This window comes from Nerophis lumbriciformis, linkage group LG14 (assembly GCF_033978685.3).
Source record: "Nerophis lumbriciformis linkage group LG14, RoL_Nlum_v2.1, whole genome shotgun sequence".
NCBI classification, from domain to species: domain Eukaryota; kingdom Metazoa; phylum Chordata; class Actinopteri; order Syngnathiformes; family Syngnathidae; genus Nerophis; species Nerophis lumbriciformis.
In genome coordinates this window covers 41,581,107-41,603,888 of record NC_084561.2, presented here as the reverse complement: position 1 = coordinate 41,603,888, position 22,782 = coordinate 41,581,107, and positions in this window count along the sequence as shown.

Sequence of the window (22,782 nt, the reverse complement as noted above, 5' to 3'; positions counted from 1 at the left end):
GCAAGGGTGAAGTGTCTTGCTCAGGACACAACGGACATGACGAGGTTGGTACTAGGTGGGGATTGAACCAGGGCCCCTCGGGTTGCGCACGGCCACTCTCCCACTGCGCCACGCCGTCCCTAATATATGTGTGTGTGTGGGAGGGGGCGTGTCTGTGTTTACTAACAAGACGTCATGGCGAAGCCCGAAGCCGAGTTTCTTAACATGGAGATATTCTCACTACTTTTTTTTTTGTGTTTAGTAGTTTCATTGCAGGGATCTAAATTGAATAGACAAGACAAAGTATTTGTCCTTTTCCATGTAAAATTTGGTATTGGCATATTTCTTATTTCCAGCAACCTCCACACCCTTAACATTCCAGCTTTCACTTTGAAATATAAACGCGTTATTTTTTATATTCAGTAACTCAGTTACCGTTACTACATGATGCGTTACTGCGTTTTTTACGTTATTTTTTTATGTAGTATCGGCTAGAAACTGAGAAGATCTGAGTGTGTTTTATTGGAGCGCTGCAGAGGAGGCGACGGAGAAGAGGCGCACTCTGTGTATGTGTGTGTGTGTGTGTGTGTGTGTGTGTGGGAGGGGGCGTGTCTGTGTTTACTAACAAGACGTCATGGTGAAGCCCAAAGCTGAGTTTCTTAACATGGAGATATTCTCACTACTTTTCTTTTGTCGACCACAAAGGAAAGAACATTTTAGTTAAATGTAAGTTGTGTCTTGGATCAAAGATCCTATCCTAGCAATTCAAATCTGCTGAAACAGCTTTAAAACCAACATGCTGTCATGATGTCGTTGTGGCTTGTGCAGCCCTTTGAGACACTCGTGATTTAGGGCTATATGAGTAAACATTGATTGATTCATTTAAGCCAGCAGCATGTTGCATAGTATTGAAAGTTTCACATACCTTTTGTTGTTTGATAAAGTATGAACGTGTTTAACAGCTTCTTTGCAGGGATCTAAATTGAATAGACAAGACAAAGTATTTGTCCCTTTCCATGTAAAATTTGGTATTGGCATATTTCTTATTTCCAGCAACCTCCACACCCTTAACCTTCCAGCTTTCACCTTGAAATATAAACGCGTTATTTTTTATATTCAGTAACTCAGTTACCTTTACTACATGATGCGTTACTGCGTTATTTTACGTTATTTTTTATGTGGTATCGGCTAAAAACGGAGAAGATCCGAGTGTGTTTTATTGGAGCGCTGCAGAGGAGGCGACGGAGAAGTGGCGCGCTCTGTGTATGTGTGTGCGTGTGTGTGTGTGTGGGAGGGGGCGTGTCTGTGTTTACCAACAAGACGTCATGGCGAAGCCCGAAGCCGAGTTTCTTAACATGGATATATTCTCACTACTTTTCTTTTGTCGACCACAAATAAAAGAACATTTTAGTTAAATGTAAGTTGTGTCTTGGATCAAAGATTCTATCCTAGCAATTCAAATCTGCTGAAACAGCTACAAAAGCAACATTCTGTTATGATGTCGTTGTGGCTTGTGCAGCCCTTTGAGACACTCGTGATTTAGGGCTATATAAGTAAACATTGATTGACTGATTGAAGCCAGCAGCATGTTGCATAGTATTGAAAGTTCCACATACCTTTTGTTGTTTGATAAAGTATGAACGTCTTTAGTAGCTTCATTGCAGGGATCTAAATTGAATAGACAAGACAAAGTATTTGTCCCTTTCCATGTAAAATTTGGTATTGGCATATTTCTTATTTCCAGCAACCTCCACACCCTTAACCTTCCAGCTTTCACTTTGAAATATAAATAAATAAATGATAAATGGGTTGTACTTGTATAGCGCGTTTCTACCTTCAAGGTACTCAAAGCGCTTTGACTCTACTTCCACATTTACCCATTCACACACACATTCACACACTGATGGAGGGAGCTGCCATGCAAGGCGCTAACCAGCACCCATCAGGAGCAAGGGTGAAGTGTCTTGCTCAGGACACAACGGACATGACGAGGTTGGTACTAGGTGGGGATTGAACCAGGGCCCCTCGGGTTGCGCACGGCCACTCTCCCACTGCGCCACGCCGTCCCTAATATATGTGTGTGTGTGGGAGGGGGCGTGTCTGTTTACTAACAAGACGTCATGGCGAAGCCCGAAGCCGAGTTTCTTAACATGGAGATATTCTCACTACTTTTCTTTTGTGTTTAGTAGCTTCATTGCAGGGATCTAAATTGAATAGACAAGACAAAGTATTTGTCCCTTTCCATGTAAAATTTGGTATTGGTATATTTCTTATTTCCAGAAACCTCCACACCCTTGACCCTCCAGCTTTCACCTTGAAATATAATGGAACTGCAGCCCCGGACAAAAGAGGTAAAGCAACACATTATGTATGGATAAAATTGTGCACGGCCAGGAAGGAGAATTCCACTGATTCGGTTTAGGACGTTGATCAGTATTTCAGCGTTAATAGCACGGAGAAAAAGAAGACTTGAATATGTGTGTGGCAGCAAGTCATGGCCATGTTCATTATGCCAAGCAGCAAACGAGGGAGTTCTACCCTGAAAAGAGTTTGACCCCAGCCATACAGCGAGCAGCCTACAGGAAAAAAAAACCCCACTGTATGGAAAAGAAGACAAAATTAAACATGACAAATAGAAGAAAGACGCGTTCTCTCCCCAATGTGTCTCATCAACACTGACAATAAGGTCTTGGCTCTCTTTTGTTGATTCCCCTGTCCCTCCGCTCGCTCTGTTTTTCGACGCTAATTTGATTTCTGGAAATCAGGGTTTTGTCTCGTCAAGTGACTGACAGTTGCCTCGGCGTTAATGAATGCCGAGTGAAAGAAAGAAGGAGAAAAAAAGATTGGTGTGGATAATTCTTCCCCTGCTCTTGCGTCTTCTGTTATATCAAGCTCCGGTAATTAATTCGCACACATATCTGCAACATTAGTTCCAGAGGAGATAATTAAGAAAATGATTTGGTTATTGTTCCCCCGGCATCTATCCGGACAACGCTGCTATCTGTTGCTCGGAAAAAGCTACTAGTCACCAATAACGTATCTTTAAAAGGCTTTTTTTTTTTTGGTGCATTTTGTAATTGCTTGATGGATTTGAAGCAATGCTATTAATTGAGTGTAGTGTGGAGTGTGAGCTGTGCCAGCGAGATAGAGTGCAAGCATGTCTTTAAACTATTCATTATCGTTTGCCAGTCATTTATTTTACCTCAATCACCTTGTTTTTTACCGCATCCTGTTCATCCTGCCAACCACGACTAAAAACAAGACGCATGGCTTCAGTTGGCCAGTTTTTGTATGTGATAAATCAGAGAAAATAAAAATTATACAAACCCCGTTTCAATGTTGCCAGGCAGACTAACTGGAAACAATGGACTTAAATACTACAAACATGATTGACAACAGGTGTGTGAGACCGAACGTGAAAACAGGTGCAACTAATCGGTCGTCATGGTGACAAAACAAGAGTGCACAAATAGTCCAAAAACAAAACCGAACATAACTAAAACAAAACATGATCACACAGACATGACAGTAACTGTAGCATAAGCAAACATGGTAACTAAAACAAACTCAAGGGTGCACAAAACAGGAACTGAGGGAGTCCAAAACTAACCGAAAATATCAAAACATGATCCGGGCCACGGATCCTGACAGTATGTCAACTTTTGACCGCGACTGTACAAACCCCGTTTCCATATAAAATTGTGTTAGATGTAAATATAAACGGAACACAATGATTTGCAAATCATTTTCAACCCATATTCAGTTGAATATGCTACAAAGACAACATATTTGATGTTCAAATTGATAAACATTTTATTTATTTTTTGCAAATAATCATTAACTTTAGAATTTGATGCCAGCAACACGTGACAATACCCAAATCATTATTTCACACATCTAAAAACACACACATGAAAAAAACTGCGACTTATAGTCCGAAAAATACGGTATATATACATATATATATATATATATATATATATATTTAATGAGAAATTGTGACATTCTGACAATGACTGTCGATGTTCTCAAGTTCAAGGTAATCTAATTGCCTTGAAGAGAAAAACGTGTGCTGTATTTGAAGAGGCTATTTTTGTCCATTAGCCACAACAGATACAATCAAAACAAAGTAACTTCCATCCATCCATCCATCTTCTTCCGCTTATCCGAGGTCGGGTCGCGTGGGCAGCAGCCTAAGCAGGGAAGCCCAGACTTCCCTCTCCCCAGCCACTTCGTCCAGCTCCTCCTGGGGGAATCCCGAGGCGTTCCCAGGCCAGCCGGGAGACATAGTCTTCCCAACGTGTCCTGGGTCTTCCCCGTGGCCTCCTACCGGTCGGACGTGCCCTAAACACCTCCGGAGGGAGGCGATCGGGTGGCATCCTGACCAGATGCCCGAACCACCTCATCTGGCTCCTCTCGATGTGGCTTTACTTTGAGTTCCCCCCGGATGACAGAGCTTCTCACCCTATCTCTAAGGGAGAGCCCTCATTTCGGCCACTTGTACCCGTGATCTTGTCCTTTCGGTCATAACCCAAAGCTCATGACCATAGGTGAGGATGGGAACGTAGATCGACCGGTAAATTGAGAGCTTTGCCTTCCGGCTCAGCTCCTTCTTCACCACAACGGATCAAAACAGCGTCCGCATTACTGAATACGCCGCACCGATCCGCCTGTCGATCTCACGATCCACTCTTCCCTCACTCCTGAACAAGACTCCGAGGTACTTGAACTCCTCCACTTGGGGCAGGGTCTCCTCCCCAACCCGGAGATGGCACTCCACCCTTTTCCGGCGAGAACCATGGACTCGGACTTGGAGGTGCTAATTCTCATCCCAGTCTCTTCACACTCGGCTGCGAACCGATCCAGCGAGAGCTGAAGATCCTGGCCAGATGAAGCCATCAGGACCACATCATCTGCAAAAAGCAGAGACCTAATCCTGCAGCCACCAAACCGGATCCCCTCAACGCCTTGACTGCGCCTAGAAATTATGTCCATAAAAGTTATGAACAGAATGGGTGACAAAGGGCAGCCTTGGCGGAGTCCAACCCTCACTGGAAACGTGTCCGACTTACTGCCGGCAATGCGGACCAAGCTCTGGCACTGATCATACAGGGAGCGGACCGCCACAATCAGACAGTCCGATACCCCATACTCTCTGAGCACTCCCCACAGGACTTCCCGGGGTACACGGTCGAATGCCTTCTCCAAGTCCACAAAACACATGTAGACTGGTTGGGCAAACTCCCATGCACCCTCAAGGACCCTGCCGAGAATACAGAGCTGGTCCACAGTTCCACGACCAGGACGAAAACCACACTGTTCCTCCTGAATCCGAGGTTCGACTATCCGGCGTAGCCTCCTCTCCAGTACACCTGAATAGACCTTACCGGGAAGGCTGAGGAGTGTGATCCCACGATAGTTAGAACAAAGTAAAAAAAAAAGTAAACAAAGAAGCGGAGACTGGCTTTATGCCAATGAGGAGTCTTGCAGCCGCAGGGCAGAAGTATACTGATAGTGTCACTTTTCAACTGGGGCTTCCCTCTACCTGCCCTGCAGCAACCATGCAGCAGGTGTTTTGCAGAATGAAACCTGATTGGTGGAAATTTGCATCCAGCTGTCAAGCATATTTATATTTATTTTTCTTTAACATCTATTTTAATATAACCAGCTGAGAATCTCTCAACCTTTGTTGATTGCATATTCTCGGTCTATTGTATACACTTGAATATGTCAAACTTTGTTTTTGCTTTATGTATTTATTTATTTACATGATGTTTACATATTCATTGTTTTATTAATTTATATTATGTATTTAATTATTTATTATTATTTATATCATTACTGAAGTAAAGTGAATCATATTTATATTGTGAAACCCTTGATCTGCATCTTTAGACCACATTCAAAGCATTGGGAGAGGGTGGGTTAAGTGTGTTGCCCAAGGGCGGGAATTGAGCCTGGAACCCTTGAAGTTGCTGGCACGGCTGCTCTACCAACCGAGCCACGCTGCCTCAATAATTATTTGTTAATGTATTGTGTTTTTTTTATATATTTTTTTACTTTTTTGGGGGGGTTAAGGGGTGGACTGTGTTGGTGGGATAAGTGAGGTTTCACTATAAAAAATTAACAAAAAAAAAAAATCGAAGCATCGTAACTTTTTTTCCCATACCAATATTTTGGTACCCGTATTATTTTGGTACTTTTCTAAATAAAGGGGACCACAAAAAAATTGCATTTTTGGCTTTATTTTAACAAAAAAATCTTAGGGTACATTAAACATATGTTTATTATTGCAAGTTTGTCCTTAAATAAAATAGTGAACATACTAGACAACTTGTCTTTTAGTAGTAAGTAAACAAACAAAGACTCCTAATTTAGTAGTAGCATATTGTGTCATTTATCTACCTATTATTTTGTCAACATTATTAAGGACAAGCGGTAGAAAATGGATTATTAATCTACTTTCTCATTAACTGTTAATATCTGCTTATTTTCTGTTTTAACATGTTCTATCTACACTTCTGTTAAAATGTAATAATCACTTATTCTTCTCTTGTTTTGATACTTTACATTAGTTTTGGATGATACCCCAAATTTGGGTATCGATCCGATACCAAGTAGTTACAGGATCATTCATTGGTCATATTCAAAGTGTATAACATGAGTGTATTAACATAATATAAATTATAAACAAAAACAAAAGAAGAGGTTGTGATGCCAAAAAATATCGACGTAATCACAGTAGTGGCGACTACATACGCTCCTGTACTTGGTATCATTACAGTGGATGTTAGGTGTAGATCCACCCATGGCGTTTGTTTACATGAATGTGCAGTACAATGATCGTGTCTCCATGGTGATAGCCTCCTAACCTCATGTAAATACGCCGGTCTGCACCACTTATCAAAAAAAATATTTTGTTTACCTCTGCTGATGGTGTGTTTGACAGAGAAGCAGCTTGAAGGGGACACCTTGGAAGTTTAACCTCGAAGGTAAATGCTGTACATTATTATTACATGACTTGATAAAACATTGATCATTGTTTGTAGTATATTCTATTGTATTTTTATTATTTTTATATATAAAATGTCTTATCTGATATCTTTGTCTTTCTTATTGTTACATGGTAACATTATGCTGTTTTTTTTCGTTTTTTTGCGAGTTGGGGGGGGGGGGGCAGCACCAATGAAATTGATTTAAATTCATTTTATTGACATTGACTTAAGATTTTAAGGCCCAAGCTGTTTTTTAATTTCTCTTTGCTATTTGGGCTTATTGGACCCTAATTAGAATAAAAACCAAGAATCATCTTTTGAAAAGATGTACTTAGTCCATAAGTACACAAACGTGTACTTCATGTTTAGTGACATGCTAATTCTTATTTTTACCCTTTTTTTTTTCTTCCAAATTCCATTGTATGTTATACTCTTCTGACACCACCAGATGGCAGTATAAGTGTCCACATAAGTGGCCATAAGACCCCAATTCAGTGGTGTACACAATTTTGGAAATAAGAGCTAAAATGTGCTGTCCACATATGTGGCCACTAAGCCTTTAGAGGTTTTAAGATGCAAAACTGATTAGTCTCATAAACTGAAGTAATTTTTTAATCTACATGAATCAAGTTTCTGCGATGAGGTGGCGACTTGTCCAGGGTGTACACCGCCTTCCACCCGAATGCAGCTGAGATAGACTCCAGCACCCCCCGTGACCCCGAGAGGGACAAGCGGTAGAAAATGGATGGATGGATGGATGGATGAATCATGTTTCCTTTTGCATTGGCAAAGCGACTGAATAAAACGGGAAAACGTGTTTAGCACAATTAATTTCACGTTAAGTTCATGTTAACAAAAAAAAATACAAAAAAATACAAAAATACAAAAAATAAAAAAAATAAAAAAATAAAAAAATAAAAAAAATTAAAAAAATACAAAATTTAAAATTAAAATTAAAATTAAAATTAAAAATTAAAATTAAAATTAAAATTAAAATTAAAATTAAAATAAAATTAAAATTAAAATTAAAATTAAAATTAAAATTAAAATTAAAATTAAAATCAAAAAAATATTTAAAAAAATTGTCTCGTGTGTTTTAATGTAGTATTTTTTAGCTATTTTTGTACCATCATCTTCAATGCACATATGTGTGTGTGTGTGTGTGCAGATATAAGTGTGTGTATTCATGATTGTACAAAAAGAGATAGGGAGGAGAGCAAAAATGACATGCAAGCACCTGTGTGATGTTTGCTCTATTTTGCTTAATTATTACTCTAACGTCAAATTTTCATTAAAAAAATAAAAATAAAAATAGTTTGAGGTCTTCATATGTAAACTCTCATGCTTGTGAAAGGTTCTGTGTGGCGATAATAATTCCTTTAAAGCGTGACTTTATTAGAAAGAAACAACAATATGCCAGGTTAGCATTCATGTGATGCCTTTTATGATTTATATTTATTTTTTTATTTTTTTAACCCCTCCGCACATAATTATTGCAGCACATTCCTGCACCATTTTAATATCAAACATGTTTTCAGGGTCACGGCACACACACACACAAATGGGTAAATTGCCATACCTCACATTTTCCTTGAAAGTTGCTTGGCATGCTGAAGTCTTCTGGTTTTGCCTCAAATTGCAGATGTAGCCTGGAAGAATTTATATAAAAAAAATGAATGCAAATCTCTCTCTCTCTCTCTCTCTCTCTCCGCCCGAGGAAGCGCTATCTGTCCTTTGATTCCAGGGCGAGACGGTTGCATTTGGGTGAGGCAGTCAAAATTGCAGCGGTTGACTTATTATGGATATGCAGCCATGACATTAAAGAGCAAGACATAATTGAAGAACATAACTACAGGACATCCCAGAATAAGGTGGGGTGATGGTTGTCACAGTGACGAATTGGCCGTAAAATGTTGTAGCTGAGATTGTCTTCTTTTTTTTTTCTCCCCCTCTCCTTGAATCTGTCACCCTGTAATTTTCATGTCCATCTTTGGTGAATCTCTACTTTTGGTGTTAATACGACGTCTGCTGATAGCTTTTGTTGCATTCAAGCTGAAACAAAACCTCAGCTTGACTCTATTGCTTCACTTTGAGACTCATTTGACACACGTCGCATTTAAAAAGATTTTAGATTGACTAGACACAAAAAAAGACACATTTTTTAAAGCCATGCGACGCTAGAGTCGCGATCAAAAGTTTACGTACACTTGTAAAGTCAAATCAAATCAAATCAACTTTATTTATAGAGCACATTTAAAATTTACCACAGGGGTAGCCAAAGTGCTGTACAATGAGCAGGTTAAACGATAAAACGAGTACCGAGCAAACACAACACAACACAAACAGAACACGATAAAAAATAAATAATTAAAATAGAATTAATAAAAACATAAAAACATAAAAACAGGATCACAGCAGGTGTATTATGGGGCGCCATTGCAGGATGGATATCACTCAGTGTTAAAAGCCATGGAATAAAAGTATGTTTTTAAGAGAGATTTAAAAAACAGGAAGAGAGGAGGCTTGTCTAACACTCAGGGGTAGGTCGTTCCAGAGCTTGGGAGCAGCAACGGCGAAAGCTCTGTCACCTCTAAGCTAAAGAACATCATGTCATGGCTGTCTTGAGTTTACAATCATTTCTACAACTCTTATTTTATTGATTGGAGCACATACTTGTTGGTCACAAAAAACATTCATGAATTTATGAATTTATTATGGGTCTACTGAAAATGTGAGGGTCAAAAGTATACATACAGCAATGTTCATATTTGCTTACATGTCTCTTGGCAAGTTTACCTGCAATAAGGCGCTTTTGGTAGCCATCCACAAGCTTCTGCTTGACCACTTGACCACTCCTCTTGACAAAATTGGTGCAGTTCAGCTAAATGTGTTGGTTTTCTGACATGGACTTGTTTCTTCAGCATTGTCCACACGTTTAAGTCAGGACTTTGAGAAGGCCATTCTAAAAACTGCATTCTAGCCTGATTTAGCCATTCCTTTACCACTTTTGACGTGTGTTTGGGGTCATTGTCCTGTTGGAACACCCAACTGCGCCCAAGACCCAACCTCCGGGCTGATGGTTTTAGCTTGTCCTGAAGAATTTGGAGGTAATCCTCCTTTTTCACATCACAACTTTGAGAAGGCCATTCTAAAAACTGCATTCTAGCCTGATTTAGCCATTCCTTTACTACCGTATTTTCCGCACCATAAGCCGCCCTGGGTTATAAGCCGCGCCTTCAATGAACGGCATATTTCAAAACTTTGTCCACCTATAAGCCGCCCCGTGTTGTAAGCCGCATCTAACTGCGCTAAAGGGAATGTCAAAAAAACAGTCAGATAGGTCAGTCAAACTTTAATAAGATATTAAAAACCAGCGTTCTAACAACTCTGTTCACTCCCAAAATGTACGCAAATGTGCAATCACAAACATAGTAAAATTCAAAATAGTGTAGAGCAATAACATCAATAACTTAATGTTGCTCGAACGTTAATGTCACAACACACAAAATAAACATAACGCTCACTTTCTGAAGTTATTCTTCATTCATAAATCCCTCGAATTCTTCTCCTTCGGTGTCCGAATTAAAAAGTTGGGCGAATACGGGATCCAAAATGGCCGGCTCCGTCTCGTCGAAGTCATTGCCTTCCGGAAAGCTCGGACCACAGTTGTGACCGAAATATCCGCCCAGGCATTTACGATCCACTGGCAGATGTTGGCGTATGTCGTCCGGCGCTGTCTCCCTGTCTTAGTGAAGGTGTGTTCGCCCTCGGTCATCCATTGTTCCCACGCCGTTCGCAGTCGTGCTTTAAATGCCTTCTTGACACCAATATCGAGCGGTTGGAGTTCTTTGGTTAATCCACCCGGAATGACGGCGAGTGTTGTATTTGTGTGCTTCACTTGTTTTTTGACACCATCTGTGATGTGGGCGCGCATGGAGTCGTATATCAACATGGAACACACAAAGGAAATGAAACGTAATACCCGCGCGCTTCCTCTTCTATGGGGGCGGGTGGTTGCTTACCGTAGAAGAAGAAGCGCTTCCTCTTCTACGGGGGCGGGTGCTTACCTTGGCAGTTGCTTACCATAGAAGAAGAAGCGCTTCCTCTTCTACGGGGAAAAAAGATGGCGGCTGTTTACCGTAGTTGCGAGACCGAAACTTTATGAAAATAAATATTTATATTAATCCATATATAAGGCGCACCGGGTTATAAGCCGCACTGTCAGCTTTTGTGAAAATTTGTGGTTTTTAGGTGCGGCTTATAGTGCGGAAAATACGGTACTTTTGACGTGTGTTTGGGGTCATTGTCCTGTTGGAACACCCAACTAAGCCCAAGACCCAACCTCCGGGCTGACGATTTTAGGTTGTCCTGAAGAATTTGGAGGTCCACTTTAGAAAAAACTGTATTTACTGTAAGAGTGACATCAGTAAACCAGCTTGGTGGAAAAGACAATGGTGGCAGCCTCTGCCAAGAACTGTCGGCGTGGTTGTGTGTGTGTGTGTGTGTGTGTGTGTGTGTGTGTGTGTGTGTGTGTGTGTGTGTGTGTGTGTGTGTGTGTGAGTGTGTGTGTGCGCACGCACAGAGGCCAGCATTTCAAATCAATGAATATATCTCTCAAGTGAATTGCAGTTACCCAAGGGCATCGTCATGTTTGCAAACAGCTACCACACACACGAACATGCAGGCACACTCCCTGAGGAGTAGCGATTGTTTAATGATTCAATTAGCCGTGTAGCGTGCTGAGAGCTAGAGGCTAGATTGAGAGATAATTGATAAACATGTTTAATCCCGAGTGAAAGAGGTGGGGTGAGAGATAACGACAGACCGGCGTGAAGGCGACGCACACAATGTGCCAACTAAAAGTTACATGCAAATCAGTGGTCTGTAATGAAAGATAAGCATCTACTACTGAAGACAAGACAAAAAATATATATATTTTCTGTGTAATGTTTATGCAGACGCACATACACACATTTTTGTATGTGTTACCTTCTTGAGACCGCCGAAAAATGCCTACCTCTTTAGGACCACCCTTTCTAGATATATAAAGATTTGTATTTACAACATTAATAATATATACATACTATGCAAATATAAAAAAGGTAAGCTTTTATAAATTTTTTTGTTTTTTGTTTGTTTGTAATTTGGTTTTTAATCTCCATTATTTACTTCGAGTTATTACAATATGTCTCTATATACATATGTATTAATTTTTAAAAATAATTTTGGCCAAAGGGGGCGCATTTCAATTTCTTACACACACTTGTTAATTTTTTTTAATTTTTTTAAATGAATTTATTAATCAATCAACAAAACAAACCCGTCCCAGCAATATTAAGAACGACAATAAACAGAGCAATTGAGAGCAATTGAGGACACACAAATGTAGTGAAACAAAAATGAACATTATCGACAACAGCATCAATATTAGTAACAATTTCAGAATAGCAGTGATTAAAAAAACCCTCATTGATATCATCGTTAAAAACAAATAAATAAAAAATACTAAAGAAATTAGAAATGAACAATAGTGTGTCACAGTGTGTGTCATCGCGTGGTCATCGGGGGCGGTACCACTGGATTGGCAGACCGGGGTGGTGGTTCCTCTCTTTAAGAAGGGGAACCGGAGGGTGTGTTCTAACTATCGTGGGATCACACTCCTCAGCCTTCCCGGTAAGGTCTATTCAGGTGTACTGGAGAGGAGGCTACGCCGGATAGTCGAACCTCGGATTCGGGAGGAACAGTGTGGTTTTCGTCCTGGTCGTGGAACTGTGGACCAGCTCTATACTCTCGGCAGGGTCCTTGAGGGTGCATGGGAGTTTGCCCAACCAGTCTACATGTGTTTTGTGGACTTGGAGAAGGCATTCGACCGTGTCCCTCGGGAAGTCCTGTGGGGAGTGCTCAGAGAGTATGGGGTATCGGACTGTCTGATTGTGGCAGTCCGCTCCCTGTATGATCAGTGCCAGAGCTTGGTCCGCATTGCCGGTAGTAAGTCGGACACGTTTCCAGTGAGGGTTGGACTCCGCCAAGGCTGCCCTTTGTCACCGATTCTGTTCATAACTTTCATGGACAGAATTTCTAGGCGCAGTCAAGGCGTTGAGGGGATCTGGTTTGGTGGCTGCAGGATTAGGTCTCTGCTTTTTGCAGATGATGTGGTCCTGATGGCTTCATCTGGTCAGGACCTTCAGCTCTCACTGGATCGGTTCGCAGCTGAGTGTGAAGCGACTGGGATGAGAATCAGCACCTCCAAATCCGAGTCCATGGTTCTCGCCCGGAAAAGGGTGGAGTGCCATCTCCGGGTTGGGGAGGAGATCTTGCCCCAAGTGGAGGAGTTCAAGTACCTCGGAGTCTTGTTCACGAGTGAGGGAAGAGTGAATCGTGAGATCGACAGGCGGATCGGTGCGGCGTCTTCAGTAATGCGGACGCTGTATCGATCCGTTGTGGTGAAGAAGGAGCTGAGCCGGAAGGCAAAGCTCTCAATTTACCGGTCGATCTACGTTCCCATCCTCACCTATGGCCATGAGCTTTGGGTTATGACCGAAAGGACAAGATCACGGGTACAAGCGGCCGAACTGAGTTTCCTCAGCCGGGTGGCGGGGCTCTCCCTTAGAGATAGGGTGAGAAGCTCTGTCATCCGGGAGGAGCTCAAAGTAAAGCCGCTGCTCCTCCACATCGAGAGGAGCCAGATGAGGTGGTTCGGGCATCTGGTCAGGATGCCACCCGAACGCCTCCCTAGGGAGGTGTTTAGGGCACGTCCGACCGGTAGGAGGCCACGGGGAAGACCCAGGACACGTTGGGAAGACTATGTCTCCCGGTTGGCCTGGGAACGCTTCGGGGTCCCACAGGAAGAGCTGGACGAAGTGGCTGGGGAGAGGGAAGTCTGGGCTTCCCTGCTTAGGCTGCTGCCCCCGCGACCCGACCTCGGATGAGCGGAAGAAGATGGATGGATGGATGGATGGATGGATGGCAATAGTGTGTCACAGTGGCTTACACTTGCATCACATCCCATAAGCCCAACAACACACCGTGTCCAACATTTTCCACAAATATATAATAAGTCATATTTTGGTTCATTCATTAGTTGAAACAAATTTAAATAATGGATCCCATATTCCAATATATGACTCATCATTATCTAAACTAAATGCAGTTTGTTCTACTGATATCATCTCCATAGCGTGTGTGTACCAGTCAGTATGAGTTGGACTATCAACAGCTATCCATTTTTTAAATATTACACTTTTTGTTATTATGCATATTGAAAGAAAAGCATTTTTACTCTTAAATTGATGGAGATCCCCAAGAATACAAGTTTGCAGTGTCATTGAGATGTTTATATTAAGGAATGTGATTGCTTCTTTTGTTGTTTTCAACCATAACTCTTTTATTCTCTGACATTCCCACAATAAACTTTACATTTTTACATACACTTGTTATTTCATATGTTGACCAGAGGAAAAGCACTTTTAAAACTGACACACAGTCAATTTTAAAAAATCCCTCCTTTTTGGGACCACCCTAATTTTGATAGATATCACCACCAGGGGTGCAAATTAGATCTCTATTTTTTTGTTTTTTTTTGTAATGTGCATAAGGCCGATGACAAACGAGTCACGGACCACAGGTGGCCCCTGTGCCGCACTTTGGGCAACCCAGCTGTAGAAACTAACTGTTAATGGCCACTATAGTCTTAGTACCGTAGTGTATTTGTCCATCCTATGGTCTTACGTCAGCACCGGAAGTCGTACAATCAGCCGTTCACCTGGCAAGTTTTTTCGGGGATGAAAAGGGAAGTCCTTCTTTAGTCTTGTTTTATCATACATTGCTGCCTTTGCACCTGTCGATGTTTACTTTTGTATGCACATGAAATCAACAAAAAATCCTGACTTTGGAGCAATGTTCACGGACTCAAGTATTTGGCTCTCTATTAGATGCAATGGTTTACCTATATTGGGACCATGATTTCAGTCCTAACTTGTTCAATGGGCCTCATATGGAAGGTACTCTTCTTTGTTGATGTCTCAAGAAGGGTAGAAATACAAGAACACACACACACACACACACACACACACACACACACACACACACACACACACACACACACACACACACACTCTTTATGAAAATGTTGAGTAGGACAACATGTTCAGTTCATGTTTGTTTTTTGCTACCTAATAAAACCTTCCAATATTTTTTAAATAGAAAATGCATTAAAAGATGAAATACCCAAGACAATAAATACTTTGATTAATTAACGGGATTGCTCCTCCCATCAAGTTGATTAATAATAATACAATTAATACTAATATATGCAGATTGACATTTTAATATTGGAGGGAGTGTTGGCCGCCAGCAGGGAGAACCAGGGCAGCAGAGCCAACTCCCCCCGGTCGATTATGCTCGCTGGGGAACACGGAGAGTAACAAAGAATTACCGCAAGTGTACTTTTTCCCCCATGCTTTGTAATCAGCACTTTATACAATGCTGCGGCTAATTTCAGGAATTTTCCGGATTTATGAGCTAAATTAAATTTAGCAGGCCAATTTAAATTGTCACTTTAAATCAAACACAGTCACACAATCATTTAGTCAGTAATTTTGCGTTTTATGGACTCACCGTCATCATGGCGAAGACGCGACAAAGTGCACAAGACACAGCCCCAAAGCTTATATTTTGGTGCGCTCTATACCCTGGAAGTTGCCATGAGTAAACACGCAAACACTCCACACAACATACTGTGGAAGTTTAGTTAAAGTTAACTTTGCAGTGGTCTGTAATGAACGATAAGCATCTACTTACTGCGGAAGTTAAGTTAAAGTTAACTTTAACTTTAATTTAATTTCCGCAGTATGTTGTGTGGAGTGTTTGTGTGTTTCAGTGACGTGCAGTCACTAGAGGCAGGGGCCTCACCTGCCATCATGGAAAGAAAAAAAATGTAAAAAGAAAAAAAAAAAATTAAATTGTTATATGTATCCAGTGATTATACTATAAAGTTATTTTCCATTTAACTTCACCAGTTTTAGATTATTTTTATTCAAAATCGCTGAATTTTCACATTTGCCGTTCAAATACTGAGAAGAGACGGTGCGGTGAACAGCAGCCAGTCGAGGCACGTCACTCAGTGCCTCAACATAGATTCCGGACTCGGCTAACTGCTGGCCTGCTGTGCAGTGAGACTGTATTGCTATATGAATTATATTATACATTTCCATAGTTTAGTTAGCTGAGGTATATAATGTACAGTGTATTTTGTCAACAACTGTATGTGTGAAACGTATTTCTTGTGCTGAGCGATCATAAAACGGCTGCAAAAGACGCACTGGCTGAGGCTCCAGTAATCCCTCCTCCTGCACCCCCGCCGTAGAATTGTTATATCAACTAAAGCCCACACTTAAACTTTCCATGTGCAAGATTGAATCTATTTAAAGAAGTTATTTCATAAGAAGCCAACAAGTGCAAAAACAATAATGTTCGTGTTGGAGGAGTTGTGAATGGCTGCAGGGCCACAACATTAGGTACACCTGCAGACTGCAGGTGTATCTAATTCACAACTCTTCCAACACAAACATTATTGTTTTTGCACTTTTTGGCTTCTTATTAAATAACTTTTGTAACCTATTTTCATGGGCTTTCCTCTTTGTGATGTTAAGTTCCTGTTATGCGCTGTTATACAGTATATGCCTTGAGCTCTTATTTTGAAGGCGCTAAGAGCGGAGATGACACGGAGTGGAAGTTTTTGAAAGAAGATAAATAAAGTGGTCCTCGTGTAAACTGGAGCCTCCGTATTTGTTATTTTGTAGTTTCATCCAGTATAGGCGACATTTATAAACCCTCGGTTACACTTTTTTAAATAGATTCAATCTTGCACGTGGAAAGTTTAAGTGAGGGCTTTAGTTGCGGCGCATGGACTTAATTTATAAGTAAAGGTAAGACCATAATAACGTTTTTTTTTATTAAATGTGCTTTTTTTGTGTGCTACAGTTTGTATGTGTAAAGTTAAAGTTAAGTTAAAGTAGCAATGATTGTCACACACACACTAGGTGTAATGAAATTTGTCGTCTGTATTTGACCCATCCCCTTTTTCACCCCCTGGGAGGTGAGGGGAGCAGTGGGCAGCAGCGGCGCCGCGCCCGGGAATCATTTTTGGTGATTTAACCCCCAATTCCAACCCTTGATGCTGAGTGCCAAGCAGGGAAGAATGCTGGTATGAGCTTTTAAACATAACCCGTTAACTGCTGCCAATCAAATGGTGAATAAGATACTCTTTAGGGTTCATATGTTTGTAAATCTGACTGTGATGAAGTCAGTGCCTCACCAGCCATCAACCTCACCGCACGTCACTGGTGTGTTTACTCATGGCAACTTCCAGGGTATAGAGCGCACCAAAATATAAGCTTTGGGGCTGTGTCTTGTGCACTTTGTCGCGTCTTCGCCATGATGACGGTGAGTCCATAACACGCTAAATGACTGACTAAAATGATTGTGTGACTGCGTTTGATTTAATGTGACAATTTAAATTGGCCTGCTAATTTAATCGCGGCAAGTGATGCTCATAAATCCGGAACAAACACTCCACACAACATACTGCGGAAGCAAGCAAAGATAAACTTAACAGCGCTGTTAAAAATGGAAAATAATCGTTAGTTTGGTTTGAATGGGATTGCATTGTGCAGACATGGAGCAGTACTGTGCACTTGGAGGGCTCACTTTCGAGCCTTAAAGAAATCACAATGCAGATTTTCTTTATTTTCTTGCACACTAATCTGCCGTTGAGCTGCCGTTGCAACATTTTGCCAACTTATTACATTTCTTTTCCACGTTCCCGTCCATGTTTGCAACGACGCTGCCTTTCAACGCCGCGGAGCCAGAGTTTAAACAGCTGCTCTGTGTGTGTGTTTGCCGTGTCTCCATGGGCCTACGCTTGTGTTTCTTGCGTGCGTGCAAGTGTGTGTGTGTGTGTGTGTGTGTGTGTGTGTGTGTGTGTATACAGGAGCGGATGATAAACAGGGGACATCAGCAAGACCTTTTGTATTTTGGAAAAAACATTGACTTTACCTTCCAGAGCTGTTCAAGTGACCCTGGTAATATAAGGGTCGGTTTAAAGAATACCATATTAGAAGTATAGATAATATCTGAGGAATATAATAAATATTATTCTACAATTTGTACAATACATTTGTGAAAAGCTAAATATTATTGGATTGCCATGCATTTGTCATGTTGTTTTCTGTATCCTGGTGATGTGTGGGACAATACATGATTTGATACCTATTAGGGCTGTCACGATATCTTTGCTTGCTTCCGCAGTATGTTGTGTGGAGTGTTTGTTCCGGATTTATGAGCATCACTTGCCGCAATCAAATTAACAGGCCAATTTAAATTGTAACATTAAATCAAACGCAGTCACAAAATCATTTAGTCAGTCATTTAGCGTGTTATGGACTCACCGTCATCATGGCGAAGACGCGACAAAGTGCACAAGACACAGTCCCAAAGCTTATATTTTGGTGCACTCTATACCCTGTGTCACGATACCAATGTTTTAGTACCGGTACCAAAATGTATTTTTGATACTTTGCGGTATTTTCTAAATAAGGGGTGCCACAAAAAAAATGGCATTGTTGGCTTTATTTTAACAAAAAATCTTATGTTACATCAAACATATGTTTATTATTGCAGTTAAGTCCTTAAATATAATAGTGAACATACAAGACAACTTGTCTTTTAGTAGTAAGTAAACAAACAAAGGCTCCTAATTAGTCTGCTGACGTATGCAGTAACATATTGTGTCATTTTCCATTCTATTTTGTCAAAATTAGGAGGGACAAGCTGTAAAAATTCATTATTAATCCACTTGTTAATTTACTGTTAATATCTGTTTTTTTTTTTCAGTTTCAACATGTCCGTTACCCCATACTGTCTGAGCACCCCCCACAGGACTTCCCGGGGTACACGGTCGAATGCCTTCTCCAAGTCCACAAAGCACATGTAGACTGGTTGGGCAAACTCCCATGCACCCTCAAGGACCCTGCCGAGAGTATAGAGCTGGTCCACAGTTCCACGACCAGGACGAAAACCACACTGTTCCTCCTGAATCCGAAGACGGACTGTCTTATTGTGGCAGTTCGCTCCCTGTATAATCAGTGTCAGACCTTGGTCCGCATTGCCGGCAGTAAGTCGGACACGTTTCCAGTGAGGGTTGGACTCCGTCAAGGCTGCCCTTTGTCACCGATTCTGTTCATAACCTTTATGGACAGAATTTCTAGGCGCAGTCAGGGCGTTGAGGGTATCTGGTTTGGGGGCTGCAGGATTAGGTCTCTGCTATTTGCAGATGATGTGGTCCTGATGGCTTCCTCTGGCCAAGATCTTCAGCTCTCACTGGATCGGTTCGCAGCCGAGTGTGAAGCGACTGGGATGGGAATCAGCACCTCCAAGTCCGAGTCCATGGTTCTCTCCCGGAAAAGGGTGGAGTGCCATCTCCGGGTTGGGGAGGAGATCTTGCCCCAAGTGGAGGAGTTCAAGTACCTCAGAGTCTTGTTCACGAGTGGGGGAAGAGTGGATCGTGAGATCGACAGGCGGATCGGTGCGGCGTCTTCAGTAATGCGGACGCTGTATCGATCCGTTGTGGTGAAGAAGGAGCTGAGCCGGAAGGCAAAGCTCTTGATTTACCGGTCGATCTACGTTCCCATCCTCACCTATGGTCATGAGCTTTGGGTCATGACCGAAAGGACAAGATCACGGGTACAAGCGGCCGAAATGAGTTTCCTCCGCCGGGTGGCGGGGCTCTCCCTTAGAGATAGGGTGAGAAGCTCTGTCATTCGGGGGGAGCTCAAAGTAAAGCCGCTGCTCCTCCACATCGAGAGGAGCCAGATGAGGTGGTTCGGGCATCTGGTCAGGATGCCACCCGAACGCCTCCCTAGGAAGGTGTTTCGGGCACGTCCGACCGGTAGGAGGCCACGGGGAAGACCCAGGACACGCTGGGAAGACTATCTCTCCCGGCTGGCCTGGGAACGCCTCGGGATCCCCCGGGAGGAGCTGGACGAAGTGGCTGGGGAGAGGGAAGTCTGGGCTTCCCTGCTTAAGCTGCTGCCCCCGCGACCCGACCTCGGATAAGCGGAAGAAGATGGATGGATGGATGGAGTTTCAACATGTTCTATCTACATTTCTGTTAAAATGTAATAATCACGTATTCCTCTCTTGTTTGGATACTTTACATTAGTTTTGGATGATGCCACAATCTTCTTATCTTAGTCCATATGATGTTTAAGTCGAGACTTTAGGGACGGCCATTCTAGCCTGATTTAGCCATTCCTTTACCAATTTTGACGTGTGTTTGGGGTCATTGTAACTGTTGGAACACCTAACTATGCCCAAGACCCAACCTCCGGGCTTATGATTTTAGGTTGTCTGACCACAGAACTTTCCTCCAGAAGGTCTTATCTTTGTCCATATGATGTTTAACCCTTGTGTGGTGTTCGGGTCTGTGGGACCCGTTTTCGATTTTTATTAAAAGAAAAATGATACAATTATTTAATTTTTCAAACTGAGGGAGCTGTGCTCTTTTCATCCGACGCAAAAAGTGCATGGGCTGCTGAGCTCTTTTTACAAGAGCTCCGGTGTGTAGGGACCAGGTTATATTGTCAGTTATCTGCACCCCCAGGAACTTGGTGCTGCTTACCATCTCCACTGCTGTGCCGTTAATGAAGAGTGGAGCGTGGCTGGACTGGTGCTTCCTGAAGTCGACGATGATCTCCTTGGTCTTGTTGACATTCAGGACCAGGTTGTTGGTTCTGTACCAGTCAACCAGATGTTTCACCTCCTCCCTGTAGTCCATGTCGTTGTTGTCACGGATGAGGCCCACTACTGTTGTGTCAGCCGCATACTTCACATTGTGGTTAGTAGTGGACCTGGCGCAGCAGTCATGGGTCATCAACGTGAACAGCAGCGGACTCAGGACGCAGCCCTGGGGGGAGCCGGTGCTCAGGGAGATGGCACTGGAGGTGTTGTTGCCCACTCTCACAGATTGGGGTCTGTCTGTGAGGAAGTCAAGCAGCCAGTTGCAAAGGGGGGTACTGAATCCAAGGGGGGCCAGTTTGCTCACCAAGTGCTGCGGGATGATGGTGTTGAATGCCGAGCTGAAGTCCAGAAACCACATCTGCAGGTGTGTGTCCTTTCCTTCCAGATGTTCTAAGCTCAGGTGTTTGCAGAGGAGATGGCGTCCTCTGTGGAGCAGTCAGGGCGATAAGCAAACTGGTATGGGTCGAATGTGGGGGGAAGTCTGGAGACAATGTATTCCTTTACCAGTCTCTCAAAGCACTTAATTACAGATGTTTTTTGGGATAAGGTAAACATCTGTGCAGTATTTTAACATAAAAGTGTTTGATTGTGAGGCATTAAAAGCCACAAAATACAACGGGTCCATCAGACCCACAAACACTGGCTGAGTAACAACATAATGAACACCACACAAGGTTTAAGTCAGGACTTCAGGGAAGGCCATTCTAAAACCTTCATTCTAGGCTGATTTAACCATTCCTTTACCACTTTTGACGTGTGTTTGGGGTCATTGTCCTGTTGGAACACCCAACTGCGTCCAAGACCCAACCTCAGGGCTGATGATTTTAGGTTTTCCGACCACAGAACTTTCCTCCAGAAGGTCTTATCTTTGTCCATATGATGCTTAAGTCAGGACTTTAGGGAATGACATTCCAAAACCTTCATTCTCGCCTGATTTAGCCATTCCTTTACCACTTTTGATGTGTGTTTGGGGTCATTGTCCTGTTGGAACACCCAACTGCGCCCAAGACCCAACCTCCGGGCTGATGATTTTAGGTTGTCTGACCACAGAGCTTTCTTCCAGAAGGTCTTATCTTTGTCCATTTGATGTTTGAGTCAAGACTTTAGGGAAGACCATTCTAAAACCTTAATTCAAGCCTTATTTAGCCATTCCTTTACCACTTATGACATGTGTTTGGGGTCATTGTCCTGTTGGAACACCCAAATGCGCCCAAGACCCAACCTCTGGGCTGATGATTTTAGGTTGTCTGACCACAGAACTTTCCTCTAATAGGTCTTTACTTTGTCCATATGATGTTTAAGTCAAGACTTTAGGGAAAGCCATTCTAAAACCTTAATTCTAGGCTGATTTAGCCATTCCTTTACCACTTTTGACATGTGTTTGGGTCATTGTCCTGTTGGAACACCCAAATGCGCCCAAGACCCAACCTCCGGGCTGATGATTTTAGGTTGTCTGACCATAGAACTTTCCTCCAGAAGGTCTTATCTTTGTCCATTTGATGTTGAAGTCAAATCTTTAGGGAAGACCATTCTAAAACCTTAATTCGAGCCTTATTTAGCCATTCCTTTACCACTTTTGACGTGTGTTTGGGGTCATTGTCCTGTTGGAACACCCAACTGCGCCCAAGACCCAACCTCCGGGCTGATGATTTTAGGTTGTCTGACCACAGAACTTTCCTCCAGAAGGTCTTATCTTAGTCCATATGATGTTTAAGTCAGGACTTTAGGGAAGGACATTCTAAAACCTTAATTCTAGGCTGATTTAGCCATTCCTTTACCACTTTTGACGTGTGTTTGGGGTCATTGTCCTGTTGGAACACACAACTGCGCCCAAGACCCAACCTCAGGGCTGATGATTTTAGGTTTTCCGACCACAGAACTTTCCTCCAGAAGGTCTTATCTTTGTCCATATGATGTTTAAGTCAGGACTTTAGGGAAGGTCATTCTAAAACCTTCATTCTAGGCTGATTTAGCCATTCCTTTACCACTTTTGATGTGTCTTTGGGGTCAT